Source organism: Bos javanicus, chromosome 23, assembly GCF_032452875.1.
Source record: "Bos javanicus breed banteng chromosome 23, ARS-OSU_banteng_1.0, whole genome shotgun sequence".
Lineage (NCBI taxonomy): Eukaryota > Metazoa > Chordata > Mammalia > Artiodactyla > Bovidae > Bos > Bos javanicus.
Genome location: NC_083890.1, coordinates 11,347,542 through 11,366,493, shown reverse-complemented (window position 1 = coordinate 11,366,493; position 18,952 = coordinate 11,347,542). Strand labels below are relative to the sequence as shown.

The window sequence follows — 18,952 nt, the reverse complement described above, 5'->3', positions numbered from 1 at the left end:
CTTACAAACTAGCTTACATAAAAAACACAGTTACTCTTTGCTCATCTGTCCTAACCTATAAAGTGTTGCACCAATGCTTAAGATGTGATTAAAACAGATGCGTTCTCAACACAAGGTTAACAAACCTTAAGCTCCACCCTAGAAATACAAACCTATAAATCAAAAATTGTTTCATCGCTTCTCGGCCTTTTGGCTAAGATCAAGTGTAAAAATTGTTTCACCAGAAATAGGTTATGAGCAACTCTTACCAAAGTAGTACTATAGGGAGTTACAATGTTGACCAAAAGAAGACACAGGTTTTCACTGAACTTTTTTTAATGGGTCTCAAATTTTGCAACAGATTTTTGGTCAAGTTGTTTTCATTAAAAAGTAGTGATTTTAAAAACTAATAACTTAAACTGCCACACACAAAACATAGGGTCCACAAAAACATTCTCCTTTCTTTCTGAAGGTTTTACGATGCATTGTTGTCATTAACCGGTCTTTTACTATTAAACTTAAATGGCCAATTGAGACAAACTGTCTGAGATCGTTCTTTCACTGCTGATTAAGACTGAGGTGGCAGTTATTAGGGATAGTATTCATTTAGCCTTCTGAGCTTTCTGGGCAGACTTGGTGACCTTGCCAGCTCCAGGTGCCTTCTTGTCCACTGCTTTGACACCACAGCGACTGTCTGTCTCATATCACGCACAGCAAAATGGCCCAGGGGAGGACAGTCAGAGAAGCTCTCGACACACATGGGCTTGCCAGGAACCATATCAATGATGGCAGCATCACCAGATTTCAAGAATTTAGGGCCATCTTCCAGCTTTCTCCCAGAACGATGATCAGTCTTCTCGTTCAACTCAGCAAACTTGCAAGCAATGTGAGCTGTGTGACAATCCAGCACAGGTGCATATCCAGCACTGATTTGGCCTGGATGGTTCAAAATAAGCACCCGAGCTGTGAAGCCAGCTGCTTCCATTGGTGGGTCATTTTTGCTGTCACCAGCCACATTGCCACAACGAACATCTTTGACAGACACATTCTTGACATTGAAGCCCACATTGTCCCCAGGAAGGGCTTCACTCAGTGCTTCATGGTGCATTTCTACAGACTTCACTTCAGTTGCCACATTGACTGGAGCAAAGGTGACCACCATGCCAGGTTTGAGAACACCAGTCTCCACACAACCCACAGGGACAGTACCAATACCACTGATTTTACAGACATCCTGGAAGGGGAAATGCAAGGGTTTGTCAGCTGGGCGAGTTGGTGGCAGGATGCAATCCAGAGCTTCAAGCAGGGTGGTTCCACTGGCACTGCCGTCCTTTTGGGTGGCTTTCTGTCCCTTGAACCACGACGTGTTAGCACTTGGCTCCAGCACGTTGTCACCACCCCATCCAGAAACTGGCACAGATGCTACTGTGTCGGGGTTGTAGCTGATTTTCTTAATGTAGGTGCTGACTTCCTTAACAATTTCCTCGTATCTCTTCTGGCTGTAGGGTGGCTCAGTGGAATCCATTTTGTTAACTTCAACAATTAGTTGTTTCACACCCAGAGTGTAAGCCAGAAGGGCATGCTCACGGGTCTGTGCGTTCTTGCAGATACCGGCTTCAAATTCACCAGCACCAGCAGCAACAATCAGGACAGCACAGTCAGCCTGGGATGCGCCTGTGATCATGTTTTTGATGAAGTCTCTGTGTCCTGGAGCATCAATGATGGTAACATAGTACTTGCTGGTCTCAAACGTCCACAGGGAGATATCAGTGGTGATACCATGCTCACGTTGGGCTTTAAGTTTGTCCAAGACCCAGGCATATTTCAAGGAGCGCTTTCCCATCTCGGCAGCCTCCTTCTTGAACTTTTCAACTGTTCTGTTGTCGATCCCGCCACATTTGTAGATCCGATGGCCAGTCGTGGTGGACTTTCCTGAATCTACATGCCCAATGACAACGATGTTGATATGGGTCTTTTCCTTTCCCATTTTTGCTTAGGTTTAATGGTGGTTTTCACGACACATGTGTCCTGGCAGCAAACCCGTTGTAAAAAAGCTCAAGTTTTTAATTGTGATGAAGTCCAATTTATCTATTTTCTCTTTTGTTGCCTGTATTTCTGACATCATATCCAAATAATTATTGCCAGGTATAATGGCATGAAGATTCTCTCCTATATTGTAATATTTTGAGTTTTATAGTTTTACTCTTCCACTTAGGTCTTGAATCCATTTTGAGTCCATTGTTGTAGGTGATGTAAAGGTCCAACCTCCTCTTCTTGCATATGGATATTCAGTTTTGCCAACACCACTTGTTTTTTTTTTTTTTTAAGATTTATTTATTTATTTTTATTTTTTTGGCTGTGGTGAGTCTTATTGCTGCACATGGGCTTTCTCTAGTTGCAGGACGTGGGGGCTACTCTCTAGGTACGTGTGTGGGCTTCTCATTGCAGTGGCTTCTCTCAGTGGAGCACGGACTCTAGCTGCGTGGGCTTCAGTAGTTGTAGCACGTGGGATCAGTATCTGTGGCTCCTGGGCTCGAGAGCACAGGCTCAGTAGTTGTGGCACACAGGCTTAGTTGCCCCATGGCATGTGGGGTCTTCCCAGACCAGGGATCAAATTGGTGTCCCTTGCATTGCAAGGTAGATTCTTAATCACTGGACCACCAGGGAAGCCTTCCAACACCATTTGTTGAGAAGACTCTCCTTTTCCCGTTGAGGTCCTTGCATCTTTGTCAAAAATCATTTACAATCATTTGACCATGGAGACTTCCCTGGTGATCCAATGGTTAAGACTCCATGCTTCCACTTTGGGGGACAGGGGTTCAATCCCTGGTCAGGAAACTAAGATCCCACATGCTGTGCGATGCAGCCAACAATTAAAAGAAAAAAAAATTTTTTTAAGTCACTTGACCATCTGGGTTTATTTCTGGGTTCTCTATTGCAGGGGTCCCCAATCCCTGGGCCACAGACCAGTACTGTTTTGAAGTCTGTTAGGAATGGGACCACACAGCGGGAGGTGAGTGGCAGGCAAGTGAACAAAGCTTCATCTGCCACTCCCCATAGTTCACATCACCGCCTGAACCATATCCCCCCTCATTCCATGGAAAAAATATTTTTTATGAAACTCATCCCTCGTGTCAAAAATGTTAGACACCACTGCTCTATTCTATTCCATTGGTTGATATGTCTGTCTTTATGCCAGCACCACACCGTTTTGATTGCTAGAGATTCCATATGAATTTTAGGATAGATATTTCTGTTTCTGCAAAAAAAAAAAAAAAATTAATGTTGTTGGCATTTGGATAGGGATTGCATTGGTTTTATAGATTATTTTGAGCTGTTACTGTATTCCTCAACTCCAGAATATCCTTGGGTTCTTATTATTTCTATCTCCTTATTGAAAATCTCTATTATTGATTCATTGTGATCATAATTTCTTTTAATTCTCTAAATATAATTTCCTTTAGTTCTTTGAACACCCTTATAACAGCCTCTTTGAAGTCCTTGTCTGCTAAATTCAGTATCAATAGTCACTCAGAGTCAATTTATATTAACTGTTTTTTTCCAAGTATGGGTCATACATTTCCATTTCTTTGTGTGTCTTATAATTTGTTGTTGCTGTTCTTGTTGTAAACTGGACATTTTAGATATCTTGTAGTGAGTCTGAATTCTAATTCCCCCCTGTAGGTTACTGTTATTTCTATTTGTTTATCTGTTTATTGTTTCTCTGATTAGTAACTTGTCTGGGCTAAATCCATGAAATCTGTTTCTCCAACAGAATACAGCTACAACTTCTGTCATTTTTTAGTTATTTTTATTTCTGTCTTCCTGAAGTACTTACCTCATGTATTTCATAACTGAATGACTAGCCACTGATCAAACAGAGCTTTTGTCCAACCACCTCAAGCCACTAGACAATCTTGTGTCCTCTACTGACAGGTCTGTGTATGGGGGGGAGTGTATTCATAGTTTAGGCCACCATTGTCACTCTTAAAGTTATGACCAACCTAGAGAGCATATTCAAAAGCAGAGACATTACTTTGCCAACAAAGGTCCATCTAGTCAAGGCTATGGTTTTTCCAGTGGTCACGTATGGATGTGAGAGTTGGACTGTGAAGAAAGCTAAGTGCCGAAGAACTGATGCTTTTGAACTGTGGTGATGGAGAAGACTCTTGAGAGTCCCTTGGACAGCAAGGAGATCCAACCAGTCCATCCTAAAGGAGATCAGTCCTGGGTGTTCATTGGAAGGACTGATGCTAAAGCTGAAACTCCAATACTTTGGCCACCTCATGCGAAGAGTTGACTCATTTGAAAAGACTCTGATGCTGGGAGGGATTAGGGGCAGGAGGAGAAGGGGACGACAGAGGATGAGATGGCTGGATGGCATCACCAACTTGATGGACAAGAGTTTGGGTGAAATCCAGGAGTTGGTGATGGACAGGGAGGCCTGGCATGCTGCAATTCATGGGGTTGCAAAGAGTCGGATACGACTGAGCAACTGAACTGAACTGAACTTTCACTCTTATCCAGCTTTTACTTATTGTTATGCCCTTCTATATTTCCTCTGCACATACACAAAACTTCAGGGTTGGCCAGGAGCATGTAGCTGATCGGGCCCTCTCTTATCTCTGTGCATGCATGCAGCTTCATCCTGGAAGCTTGCCCCAACCAAGGCTACAACCTTAAGATGGTAGAGCCACTGGCCCTCCTCACTGCTACCTCTGAGACTGTCCCTTCATCAACAACACTGTTGGGTGTTTTTGATCACTATCCTCTGTCCCCACTGACCAGAGCAGAGAAGGTGCTGGTCCTGACTGTCTTAAAATTCAGAACCTCTGTATCAAATAGCTGAGGGAGAGAGTGATGGAGCAGCCTCAGGCCAGAAAACCACAGATTCCCACTCTTCTTACCTGAAGTTCAGCAGTTTTTCAAGCATAAATGCTTCTCAGATTGTTGTATGATTTTGTTTGGTTTCTGGGGAAATGAAATGGGTGTTTTGTCACTTTTTTCTTTATGTCAACTATTGCTTTTGTCCCAGTTTCTTTTGGGGTCAATGAGATGCCGATCTCTTCACTTGGCCATACCTGAACATCTTGCCTCCAGTTTCCTTAAATGCTCAGGGAAACTCCTTGGTGGTCCAGTGGTTAGGACTCTGAGCTTCCACTACAGGGGGCACTGGTTTGATCCACGGTCAGAGAACTAAGATCCCACAAGCCATACAGATAGGCCAAACAAATAAACAAAAGACCTCTCAATATTTTCTAAGGAAAATTAATATGCAAATACAGCCTGTACAAATACTATGTGTTCGTTTATACCTTTACTTCAAAACACAGACAATGTACAAAGAGAGTTTACAGTGCAAAAAAGCACCTGTGCTACTTGCAGAATGTGTAACTCTATACATGGCCTATATTGTGTTAACACTACTAAATTATCTTACATAATATCCAGTAGCAGTTACTTCAACCATTAGACAGGTTTGAAAACAACACACTTCTTGACTGCACACTTGCTCACATTACCAAAGGCCAAGCTGCCTTATGGAGTGTTGCTGCTGCTACGTCACTTCAGTCGTGTCCGACTCTGTGTGACCCCAGAGACGGCAGCCCACCAGGCTCCCCCATCCCTGGGATTCTCCAGGCAAGAACACTGGAGTGGGTTGCCATTTCCTTCTCCAATGCATGAAGGTGAAAAGTGAAAGTGAAGTCACTCAGTCGTGTCTGACTCTTAGCGACCCCGTGGACTGCAGCCTACCAGGCTCCTCCATCCATGGGATTTTCCAGGCAAGAGTACTGGAGTGGGGTGAAGGATTCTCATTTGGACTATCTGGTTTGCAAAACCTGAACCAACAATGGAAACGACTTACCTCCTCTGTTTGATCTTGTTTGATCAACAAATAATTTTTGATAGAAATTCCTCAAAAGCAACAAAGATATCAGAGTTATCAGTGTGAGAAACACATTGATCCCTAGGTCCAGAGTTGCCCAGTAGCTGGCCAACTACGTAACACAAAAACACAAGACCGTAATCATGTATTGTTGTCATTGTTCAGTCGCTAAGTTGTGTCCAACTCTTTCTGATCCCATAAACTGCAACATGCCAGACTTCCATGTTCTTTACTATCTCCTGGAGCTTGCTCAAACTCATGTCCATTGAGTAGATGATGCCATCCAACCATCTCATCCTCTGTTGCCCCCTTTTCCTCCTGCCCTCAGTCTTTCCCAGCATTAGGGTATTTGTCCAGTGAGTCAGCTGTTTGCATCAGGTGGCCAAAGTATTAGAGCTAAAGCTTCAGCATCAGTCCTTCCATAAATATTCAAGGTTGATTTCCTTTATGATTGAATGACTCCTAAAGGAAATGGTGTATTATCTAATAGTATATCTAATAATACTGTAATTCTGAAGGAAGGATGAGTAGAAATAATATTTTAAAATATCTACAGCAACTTAAATATATTTAAACAGCTATGGTTTCTATTGGTGACAAAGATAATCTAATATTCTGTGGCTTGTTGTCAATTGTATTAGTTATTGATTGCTACATAACAAATTGCCCCAATGTTTAGTACCTTAAAACAACACAATCTCACACCATTTCTGAGGGTGAGGCATCTAGGAGCCAACTTAGCTCAGTAATACAGGTTTCTCATGAGGTTGAAGTCAAGCCATTGGCCATCTGAAGGCTTGACTGGGCTGGAAGATCTACCTCCAAGCTCATTTATATAGTTGTTGGTAAAATGACTTGAGGAACACTATTTCATTCTGAGTGGCAATTTGTCCAGCTGAAAAACTTTAATGCTTGTTTCCCTTGCAGCTAGATGTGACTTTATACTACATGCTGGCCAATGATGTGTAATTAGAAGTTGTTGGGTGGAAATTCCAGGAAGTCTTAAAACTTTTGCTGTCATGGGCTCCTAGGCAACCCTCAAGGATGGTGAAGGATAGAGATAGGAAGAACTTGAGTCCTCAGTAACAACTGAGCCTCCCTTCAGCATTTATGGGGGTAGGGGTAATGGCTTGTTTAGGGCCCTCTATTAGCCTAACCTAATTCTGAAATGCATATACTATCTCATTTCACCCTCACAGAAACCCTGAGTGGAAGGATTTTTATTATCCTCATTTCATGGAAAGGAAATGAGGAGAGGTAACCTGACTTGCCCAAGCTCATATGAATAGTAAGCCAGCTGTGTCTGACTCCCTGGCGAGCGCTCACGACCACTGGACCAGACAGCTGTGTACCCCGGGCAATAACGGTAGTAATAGCAATAGCTAACGCAGGAACTCTTGCTGTGTTCCAGGCACTATGCTCCAGGCTACATACTTACCATTTCATTTAGTCTTCACAACAACCCCCATGACATAGGTATTACCATCCTTATTTTATGGATGAGAAAACTGAGGCTTGGAGAATGTAATTCATTTGCCCATGACTCAAAGAGACACACGGGGTCAATACATGACCTCATGTATACTTTAGAAAGCCACCTTGGGATAAGGTATGGGGCATGGATTAGAACAGAAAAGAGCAAAGACTAGGCACTTATTTAGAAAGCTCATCGAAGGATTTTGAGAAGCGAAGAGGAAGGGCTGAGCATGGTGCACTCTGTCCCAGGACCTGGCATTTAAGATGCGAAGTATGTTGGCTGAGGAAGCTCCTTGTAAGAAGCCATATGCAAGAGGATAACGTTAAGGACACATATGTCTCTCCTCTTGAACTTTTAGGAAGTTCCTTCCATTCCCCTTAGTCTCTCATCACCTTTAACTTTCAGAATGTCCACTGTCCCAGTCTCACCCAGTGTTTTTGAAGGGAAGATGATGAATCGAAGAGAAGAGGTGATAAATCTATTTGCTTTATAATGTTCAGTTCAGTTCAGTCGCTCAGTCGTGTCCGACTCTTTGCGACCCCATGAATCGTAGCACACCAGGCCTCCCTGTCCATCACCAACTCCCGGAGTTCACTCAAACTCACGTCCATCAAGTCGGTGATGCCATCCAGCCATCTCATCCTCTGTCGTCCCCTTCTCCTGCCCCCAATCCCTCCCACCATCAGAGTCTTTTCCAATGAGTCAACTCTTCGCATCAGGTGGCCAAAGTACTGGAGTTTCAGCTTTAGCATCATTCCTTCCAAAGAAATCCCAGGGCTGATCTCCTTCAGAATGGACTGGATGGATCTCCTTGCAGTCCAAGGGACTCTCAAGAGTCTTCTCCAACACCACAGTTCAAAAGCATCGATTCTTTGGCGCTCAGCCTTCTTCACAGTCCAACTCTCACATCCATACGTGACCACAGGAAAAACCATAGCCTTGACTAGACGAACCTTTGTTGGCAAAGTAATGTCTCTGCTTTTGAATATGCTATCTAGGTTGGTCATAACTTTCCTTCCAAGGAGTAAGCGTCTTTTAATTTCATGGCTGCAGTCACCATCTGTAGTGATTTTGGAGCCCCCCAAAATAAAGTCTGACACTGTTTCCACTGTTTCCCCATCTATTTCCCATGAAGTGATGGGACCTGCCAGAGTCCAGCTCCAGCAGCCAGGGATTCAACCTGAAGGGGTGAGCGGTGTCAGCAAGAAACTGAGGCAACCTCTCAGTTTCCTTGGACTGCCTCTTTATTTCAAGCTTATGATCCTCTTTTATACTTTTACAAAAGCATTAGGTCAGAGGTTTGATATTTTCAGTTCCCACTGATCCAGATTTGTTGTCTCCATAAATCATTGTTGCCCCTCAAAAGGAGTTTCTGCCTCAGCGATTTTCTTATCTACTTTTTCTCATGTGTCCTTGTGAATACACTGTAACTCATGCTAATGTCTGGGCTGCATACCACATTCCTCAGTTTATTTCTTATCTTTCTAAGTCCTGTTTGCCCCTAGTATCCTAAGCTCACTATTTCTTAGAAAGGGATTCTAGCTAATAATATCTCTAAAGTCCCTAATTTCTATAAGCTATAATGCATAGTTCCAAAGAATAGCAAGAAGAGATAAGAAAGCCTTCTTCAGCGATCAATGCAAAGAAATAGAGGAAAACAACAGAATGGGAAAGACTAGGGATCTCTTCAAGAAAATCAGAGATACCAAAGGAACATTTCATGCAAAGATGAGCTCAATAAAGGACAGAAATGGTATGGACCTAACAGAAGCAGAAGATATTAAGAAGAGATGGCAAGAATACACAGAAGAACTGTACAAAAAAGATCTTCACAACCCAGATAATCACGATGGTGTGATCACTGACCTAGAGCCAGACATCCTGGAATGTGAAGTCAAGTGGGCCTTAGAAAGCATCACTACGAACAAAGCTAGTGGAGGTGATGGAATTCCAGTTGAGCTGTTTCAAATCCTGAAGGATGATGCTGTGAAAGTGCTGCACTCAATATGCCAGCAAATTTGGAAAACTCAGCAGTGGCCACAGGACTGGAAAAGGTCAGTTTTCATTCCAATCCCAAAGAAAGGCAATGCCAAAGAATGCTCAAACTACCGCACAACTGCACTCATCTCACACGCTAGTAAAGTAATGCTCAAAATTCTCCAAGCCAGGCTTCAGCAATATGTGAACTGTGAACTTCCTGATGTTCAAGCTGGTTTTAGAAAAGGCAGAGGAACCAGAGATCAAATTGCCAACATCTGCTGGATCATCGAAAAAGCAAGAGAGTTCCAGAAAAACATCTACTTCTGCTTTATTGACTATGACAAAGCCTTTGACTGTGTGGATCACAATAAACTGTGGAAAATTCAAGAGATGGGAATACCAGACCACCTGACCTGCCTCTTGAGAAACCTATATGCAGGTCAGGAAGCAATAGTTAGAACTGGACATGGAACAACAGACTGGTTCCAAATAGGAAAAGGAGTACATCAAGGCTGTATATTGTCACCTTGTTTATTTAACTTCTATGCAGAGTACATCATGAGAAATGCTGGGCTGGAAGAAGCACAAGCTGGAATCAAGATTGCCGGGAGAAATATCAATAACCTCAGATATGCAGATGACACCACCCTTATGGCAGAAAGTGATAGAGGAACTAAAAACCTCTTGATGAAAGTGAAAGTGGAGAGTGAAGAAGTTGGCTTAAAGCTCAACATTCAGAAAACGAAGATCATGGCATCTGGTCCCACCACTTCATGGGAAATAGATGGGGAAACAGTGGAAACAGTGTCAGACTTTATTTTTGAGGGGCTCCAAAATCACTACAGATGGTGACTGTGGCCATGAAATTAAAAGACGCTTACTCCTTGGAAGAAAAGTTATGACCAACCTAGATAGCATATTCAAAAGCAGAGACATTACTTTGCCAACAAAGGTTCGTCTAGTCAAGGCTATGGTTTTTCCTGTGGTCACGTATGGATGTGAGAGTTGGACTGTGAAGAAGGCTGAGTGCCGAAGAATCGATGCTTTTGAACTGTGGTGTTGGAGAAGACTCTTGAGAGTCCCTTGGACTGCAAGGAGATCCATCCAGTCCATTCTGAAGGAGATCAGCCCTGGGATTTCTTTGGAAGGAATGATGCTAAAGCTGAAACTCCAGTACTTTGGCCACCTGATGCGAAGAGTTGACTCATTGGAAAAGACTCTGATGCTGGGAGGGATTAGGGGCAGGAGGAGAAGGGGACGACAGAGGATGAGATGGCTGGATGGCATCACCGACTTGATGGACGTGAGTTTGAGTGAACTCCGGGAGTTGGTGATGGACAGGGAGGCCTGGTGTGCTGCGATTCATGGGGTTGCAAAGAGTCGGACACGACTGAGCGACTGATCTGATCTGATCTGATAGTAGAATATGCTAACATTACAGCAATCCTTAAATCTTTAGCTTCTATCTATTTTAATTATTCCTAAGCCCTAAATTCAGCAAACTCCTTTGCCATAAATGCTTTTCTCACAAATGAGCTTCAGATAGCAATCCCTCCCATGGCCTCAAGCTGCGGCCTGCGTGCTTACCCTGGAACAGTCTTTTGCAACAGTCCTTGAACAAATGTCAGTGATTAACTTTATGAATTATTCTCTGAGCACAGCTGCAGAAGGCTTTGTGCCTTCTTAAGCTCCTCTCAAAAACAATAAGCACCTTAATATTCTTTTCAGTCAACTCAGCCGAGGAAAGGACAAAACAAGTCAGAATCACAAGGCCTAACTCCTTCATCCCAGGACCGTGCCTGTGGAATGAGGAGAGGGGGCTGGGGCTGTGCCTCCATTTTGTCAGTAATGCCTAATGCGGCTCCCGACATCTCCCCCTTTTTTATTTTTTAGAGCATAGGTATGAAACTCAGTAGATAGAGCAGAAACTCTTCGGTTGAGTATTCTGAAAAGGCATGGGGCTATTACACAAATCAGAACTAACAGGCATAAGCACATGGCCGCATTAATTATTATTGTAGAAAAGGATCCATGGGAAAGATACCCCTCCAGATTTTCAAAGAGGGAATTAGAAAGCCACTGAGAGGAAAAGTCAGACTCTGCCTGCTTCATATTCTGAATATCCTGATGTAACTTAGAAATATCTAAGATGTAACTTAGAAATAATACTAAAATCTGAATGATTCCAGATGCCTAAAATATGATTCCTAATGCATTCCCAAGAGTGCATGGACTCATTCACTTGTAGAGGGGTAACGCACATCCATTTTAAATTCAGCATGGCATCTTAAGGATAATTTAATTTTTAACTTTGTAATTTCTTGCCCCATAAGTAGAACTGCTTCTTCTAAAGCATTGACCTTATTTTCTATTTTCTTATCTATAATTTCCTGTGTAGTAAGAGCTACGGAGACATTTTTGGACAGCTGATCGACAAATGAGGCCTTATGTACTTCTTTTGCCAGGACAACAGCAGAAACCGTGACTGAAGCAATTATGGCAATCAAGGCAGTTATTCCCACAACCAGAGCTGCAATGAATCTCTTAGGTAGAGAAATTAAGCCATTAAATTCATATAAAACTTTCTTTTTTTTTCATATAAAACTTTCAATGCATAATCATCAAACCATTATCCCTCTAATTTTACAGGAACCATCAAATATGGTGGTTGTTTTACAATCATCACAGCCTTATAATTATTATAATCATTCCCATCAACATAATTTGATATAGAAACAATTCACACATATAACATTGTAGACAGTTTCTCCTTCAGAAACTTCCAAATCACTCTGATTTTTGGCCAATAAAAAGGCATAGGGAGAATGTACACAGGCCCGTACAATGTATCTTTGTTCTTTTAAAGGTCTATGTAAAGTCACAGGTGCCATAGCAGCCAGTGCTTTCCATAACTCAGGCTGCATGGGACCCGTTCCATTGAAGCTCACTAAAGGAGGAACCCATCCATCAGCATGCCACCTAGTAATTACTAAAGGCATAGGGAGAAATGAATTATTCCATGTGGACCTATAAGGTTCTACATAAATCAAGCCCCATCATTGATTCGAAAGATAGGGGCACCCCCATTCGGTCAGAAAATGTCTGGTGGCAACAATGGGAATAGGTGACCTTAGGGCATACAAGCATTTTTTCCAACGAGGAAAGCCAGAAGTTCTGCTTATGCTTTCCCAGACCTGGAGTCCTTGTTCATCAGACTCCGGAGTGGGGAGTGCACAGCTCAGATAGTCCTTTAAATGAGGGGCTGCATTTTTTAAGGCATCAAATAGTCTTTCTTGCGCTCCCGGCATCAGCAGCTGTAAAGACCAAAAGTCTCTCTTGCCATCGCTCTCTCGGAGAATCGGTAACCATGACGTTTAAAGAAGTGCTAACGCATCCTGAGCAACTGATCTGATCTGATCTGAACATGTCCATTCAAAACCGGAGATGATCCTTGTAAGGAGGAAGGTATGGCAAAGAAAATAGGTGGATAAATGAACACGCCTTAAAAATTGAAGGGAGTGCTGACCACTGTTTTAACATTATCAGGATAGATAGAAGCCCCGCCCAAAAGAAGAGCATCATTAACAAAAATATGAATGGGCTCATTCATCCAATCAACAGGCTGGAAAGAAGGTGGATTAGGCAAATAGGCCCAATGAATCTTTTCTGCCTTGGCTGACAAGCCAACACAGCAAGCACAGCCACAAACATTACCATAGGAGTGGATGCCATGATCTTAGTTTTCTGAATGTTGAGCTTTAAGCCAACTTTTTCACTCTCCTCTTCCACTTTCATCAAGAGGCTTTTGAGTTCCTCTTCACTTTCTGCCATAAGGGTGGTGTCATCTGCATATCTGAGGTTATTGATATTTCTCTCGGCAATCTTGATTCCAGCTTGTGCTTCTTCCAGCCCAGCATTTCTCATGATGTACTCTGCATATAAGTTAAATAAGCAGGGTGACAATATACAGTCTTGACGAACTCCTTTTCCTATTTGGAACCAGTCTGTTGTTCCATGTCCAGTTCTAACTGTTGCTTCCTGACCTGCATATAGGTTTCTCAAGAGGCAGGTCAGGTGGTCTGGTATTCCCATCTCTTGAAGAATTTTCCACAGTTTATTGTGATCCACACAATCAAAGGCTTTGTCATAGTCAATAAAGCAGAAATAGATGTTTTTCTGGAACTTTCTTGCTTTTTCCATGATCCAGCAGATGCTGGCAATTTGATCTCTGGTTCCTCTGACTTTTCTAAAACCAGCTTGAACATCTGGAAGTTAGAGTGGTTATGAACTTAAAATAGAAGCTTCCAGGGATCTCCCTGGTGGTCCGGTGGTTAAGAATCCACCTTTCAATGTTGGGGACATGGGGGTCCATCCCTGGTCAGGGAATTAAGATCCCACACGCCAGGAGGCAACAAGGCCCATAACCCACAGCTCCTGAGCCTGATCATGCCAGAGAAAGCCTGTGTTCCACAACAGAGACCCAGCACAGCCAAGATAAAATTTAAAAGAAAAGACAGAGAGAGAGAACCTTCCACAGGCAGCGGGGAGGGGTGGCATCAACAATGAGCAGTTCAAGCTGTCCCTCATACTCAGCACAGACCTTTGAGGGAGAGGTCACCCAACTCCTATAATCAGAGCAGGTCAGAAGGAAGTGCCCTCTTATCTTTTAGAGCTAGTAACTGAGACTTCTGCTTCATTGACTATGCTAAGACTTTAACTGTGTGGATCACAACAAACTGTGGAAAATTCTTAAAGAGATGGGAATACCAGACCACCTTACCTGCCTCCTGAGAAACCTGTATGCAGGTCAAGAAGCAACAGTTAGAATCAGACAGGGAACAACGGACTGGTTGCAAATTGGGAAAGGACTACATCAAGGTTGTATATTGTCACCCTGCTTATTTAACTCCTATGCAGAGTACATCATGGGAAATGCCAGGCTGGATGAAGCAGAAGCTAGAATCAAGATTTCTGGGAGAAATATCAGTAACCTCAGACACGCAGATGACACAACACTTACGGCAGAAAGTGAAGAGGAACTAAAGAGCCTCTTGATGAAGGTGAAACAGGAGAGTGGAAAAGCTGGCTTAAAACTCAGCATTCAAAAAACGGAGATCATGGCATCCAGTCCCATCACTTCATGGCAAATAGATAGGGAAACAATGGAAACAGTGACAGACCTTATTTTTTTTGGCTCCAAAATCACTGCAGATGGCATGTGCAGCTGTGAAATTAAAAGATGCTTGCTCCTTGTAAGAAAAGCTATGGCAAACTTAGTGTATTAAAAAGCAGAGACATCACATAGCAGAGACATCATAGTCACTGCTATGGTTTTTCCAGTGGTCATGTATGGATGTGAGAGTTGGACCATAAAGAAGGCTGAAGGCCAAAGAACTGATGCTTTAGAACTGTGGTGTTGGAGAAGACTCTTGGGAGTCCCTTGGCCAACAAGGGGATCAAACCAGTCAATCCTAAAGGAAATCAACCCTGAATATTCACTGGAAGGACAGATGCTGAAGTTGAAGCTCCAGTACTTCGGCCACCTGATGCAAAGAGCTGACTCATTTGAAAAGACCCTGATGCTGGGAAAGATTGAAGGCAAGAGAAGGGGGCAGCAGAGGATGAAATGGTTAGACAGCATCACCAACTTAATGGGCATCAGTCTGAGCAGGCTCCGGGAGTTGGTGATGGACAGGCAGGCCTGGCATGCTGCAGTCCATGGAGTCGCAAAGAGTCAGACCCAACTAAGCGATTGAACAACAACAACTGAGACCCACAGAAGTTGGGTAACTGGCTAACGGTCACAGAGCAAGTAAAAGGTAGACTCGAAGCTCAGACTCTTCCCCATCACATCTGCCACCTACACAAGTAATAGAACCTGATGCAGCCAACTCAAACCAAAAGAAAATGTTTTGGAAGGATACAGGCCAGCTCACAGGACTAAGGCACGGCTGGACCAGGCTGTGCCAGTCTTCTGACTCAGGTGTACGCCACAGAAATGACTGCTGGATACAGTAATTAGAAAAAGAATATATTGAAAGGATTACAAGGATGTATCAGAAAGAGGTTTAGCAGCTACAGCTAGTAGTAACGCCCAAAATTGTGCCACAGAGCCAGTTTGGTGGTTCTATAGTCACTACTGCCCCCAGCACCTGGGCACACACACCAGAGCTTATATGGCAGATGCCCTTGACCAGGGACCATCCTGCAAGCGCCACTGTCACGACTGCTTCTAGAAATGACTTATCAGCCACCTCTCCTACAGAACATGATTCTGCTGGGCCCAGCATCTTCAAATCCCATTCCCAGTTCACAGGTTGAGAGTGCCAAATTAAGGCATCCTTGTTCTGTATGTTGGCGAAAGCAATGGCACCCCACTCCAGTACTCTTGCCTGGAATATCCCATGGATGGAGGAGCCTGGTGGGCTGCAGTCCATGGGGTCGCTAAGAGTCAGACACGACTGAGCAACTTCACTTTCACTTTTCACTTTCCTGCATTGGAGAAGGAAATGACAACCCACTCCAGTGTTCTTGCCTGGAGGACCCCAGGGACGGGGGAGCCTGGTGGGCTGCCGTCTATGGGGTCGCACAGAGTCCGACACGACTGAAGCGACTTAGAAGCAGCTGCAGTTCTGTATGTAACTCTAGCCACAAGGAGTTCTTTGGGAAAGCAAGTACTTTCAGCTTCTTTGTGGGGAAGAGGGCTTTGCTTCATAAGGAAGGGAATTAGTTATTAATATGAAAGTAGTCTGGGTGATGAATAGTCAAAAAAGACAAATGTAGGTGAGATAGATGCAAGAAAAGGACAGGAACCGAAGATTTCTGTAACAGCATCTTAAAATAATGCTTAATTTGTTTTGACTGTTGCAGCTGGAGATTAAGGTGGAAAAGAAAATGGGTGATAAAGAATTAAAGTAAAAATATATCCTCAAAAATGAAGCTCTTACATATTATTTAAAAATATGCTATCTTCAAATGAATATATGTATAAGAACATATCCATAAGAACAATGTATCAACATATAATATAGAAATATTTAATAAATTATAATTTTTATTAAATAAATTTATTGTATAAATAAAACAATAGTAATTATATTAATAAAATACATATGGTCTATATAATTAAAGGGGCTTCCCTCGTGGCTCAGATAGTAAAGAACCTGCCTGTAATGTGAGAGATCCAGGTACAATCCCTGGGTTGGGAAGATTCCCTGGAGAAGGGATGGCAACCTACTCCCGTATTCTTGCCTGTGAAATTCCATGGACAGAGGAGCCTGGTGGCTACAGTCCATGGAGTCACAGAGTTGGACACGACTGAGTGACTAACACACATGTATAATTAAAACAAATGAGGTTACTTTCATGAAGGAGAGTGCTCATCAAGCAAAGCCCCATCATTTTATTTTGAGATAAAAACATCATTGTTTGGTTGTAGAACTATTCCAGTCTTTAAATACTAAATCCACACATCAGTTCTCCAACTCCCAGCTCTCTCTTTCAGATACTGTTCTTTGATCCTGTGGTACCTCCTGCAGGCCCTGGACTCATCTATAGTCTAATTATCACTCCCTCCTGTCTTCATTTTCCACCTTAACCAGGCTTGAATCCAAGCTCCATCACTTCAACCCCTCTTCACCTCCACAGGACCCCCTTATCCAAAATCCCATTTCTGGAAATGTGTGGATGAAGGCACACCCACTATGCTGGCTCTCAGGTAGGCAGCACTGCTAAACCACTTCCAGAGGATCTGATAAAACCTTTGTGGCAAGCTTGTGATCTTTTGACTCTTTACTAGAATGCAGCTTACAATGGCTTTTTTTCTTTTGTTTGGGGCATAAACACCTAGAGCAGGACCTAGTAAAAAATGGGCATCCAACAACTAATGCTGAATTGAATTGCAGACATCCAGAATTCAATAAGCGACTAGATGACTTGAGAAGTCACTCAAGATTCAAGTATTCACAGGTCCTGGGGAAGATGGACCACAGGGAGGGTGGGTCTGGAAATTGGACTTGACGTGGGGATCCAGATTAGACTCTGGTAAAGCAACAAGCTTGCTTGGAAATCAAATTGATGAGCTCGGGTAACCCCTGGTGGGCACACTCTTTGGGGATGCTGCAGACAAAGGAATTCCAGCATCTGTGTCTTTATTGTGCAGGATTCATAGGCTCATCTAAAATGAAAGAATCAGATAAGACAGTTCATTACTTTTCATCAACACAAGGTCCCATCTTCTCCTCGGGAACTCCTACAGCTTCAACCCCCATTGATGGAAACAGTTCAAAGAGTTGACCAGCTGGGAAGTTTTCTGGTGTTCAGAAGAACAAGCGCTTGGCCTCCAGTTACCAGCGGCAGCATTCTGCTCAGATCAGGCCCTGCCGCTGTTAACAAGACTGCTTTTCTGGGTAAGAGACAGCGATACTAGGATTTTAACCATCTTAGACTCTTCTTAGGTTAGGACCACAGTGCAAGTTAGACATTCCTTCCTTTAATTTCTATGTCAAATAGATTAATTGTAGACTTTTTTTTTAGAAGCCTAGGGGAATGAGTTGTTGAGACAGCCAAACCTAGGGCACGCCTGATTTATCTTCAGATAGGAAGTGAGGAGATTCTACACAGAGTCAGGCTATAAAAAGCCAAACAGGCAGTTGGAGAGAGGTGCCCATCCCAGGCGCTCTTGGAGCTGTGGTGACTGCCTGGATGGTTGTTCACAGAGCAGAAAGTACTTGAGAGAGAAGGGCTGGAGATAACGAGGGGATTTAGGTCCTTCTATAAAAACAGCAGTTTCCAATCAGAAAATCAGATGACAGGTATCCAGCTATCCAACCAACAAAGGGCAAAGTCCCCCGCCCTGGCAGAGTCTGATTGCTGGCATGAAGACTGGCTAGAGGTAGAGTGAGCCCTTTCTAGGTTAACATAATCCGATGGACACAGGACACCTGCCACTCACTGCAAAGCGCTTCACAGAGCTTGCTGGCTGCATTCATCTGCTTAATAAAGCCAGAATCTGAAACAAACCCTCTTTACCCAGTTTCTCAGAGCCCTGTTGCAGAGAACGTGCCTTTAATTAGAGCCAGAATGCACAGTGGTGGGGTTCAGCTGTACTGTGGTTTGGTGCTGCAAGGCAGAAAAGTTACCACGTATCTTCCCAGGCAAGCAAAATGGAGATGGTGTTTCATATCAGATATCGCTTCGGGAAAAGAACGTATTGTGGCTGAGAGAAACGATGCGAAAGTTTGGGTTAATTTTTGGTTTGTGTCCTTTAATAACAGAACATTTAAGTTTGTTTCTGAGCAGTGCAATAATTGGAATATTTAGACCTCACAATAACAGATCAGGGTATTTTAGATATGAAGAAACTGAGGCTCAGGGAGGTTGAGTAACTTGCCCAAGGTCACACAGTTACAAATAGCAGGACTGGGATTCAAACCCAAGTTTTTAAAGTCTTTTTTTTATTTAAGAACTCATTGTCTGAACTTGTGTGCACCCTTGAAACATGTGTTTTGGAAGGAGAGGTTGCAAGTCACTGTGTCCAACAGCCAAGGAAGAGAAGAAAAGGATCATGCTGTGAGATCAGTCTCTGCAGACAGCCTTTAGGCTCTTGAGTTAAGAGGTGTCTCTTTTGA

General features: G+C 43.1%; 1 pseudogene; it reads right to left on the bottom strand.

Annotated features, from left to right (window-relative positions):
- Positions 1 to 274: 274 nt before the first annotated feature.
- LOC133236200 (elongation factor 1-alpha 1-like) lies at positions 275 to 2,635 on the bottom strand (annotated as a pseudogene).
- Between the last annotated feature and the right edge of the window lie 16,317 nt (positions 2,636 to 18,952).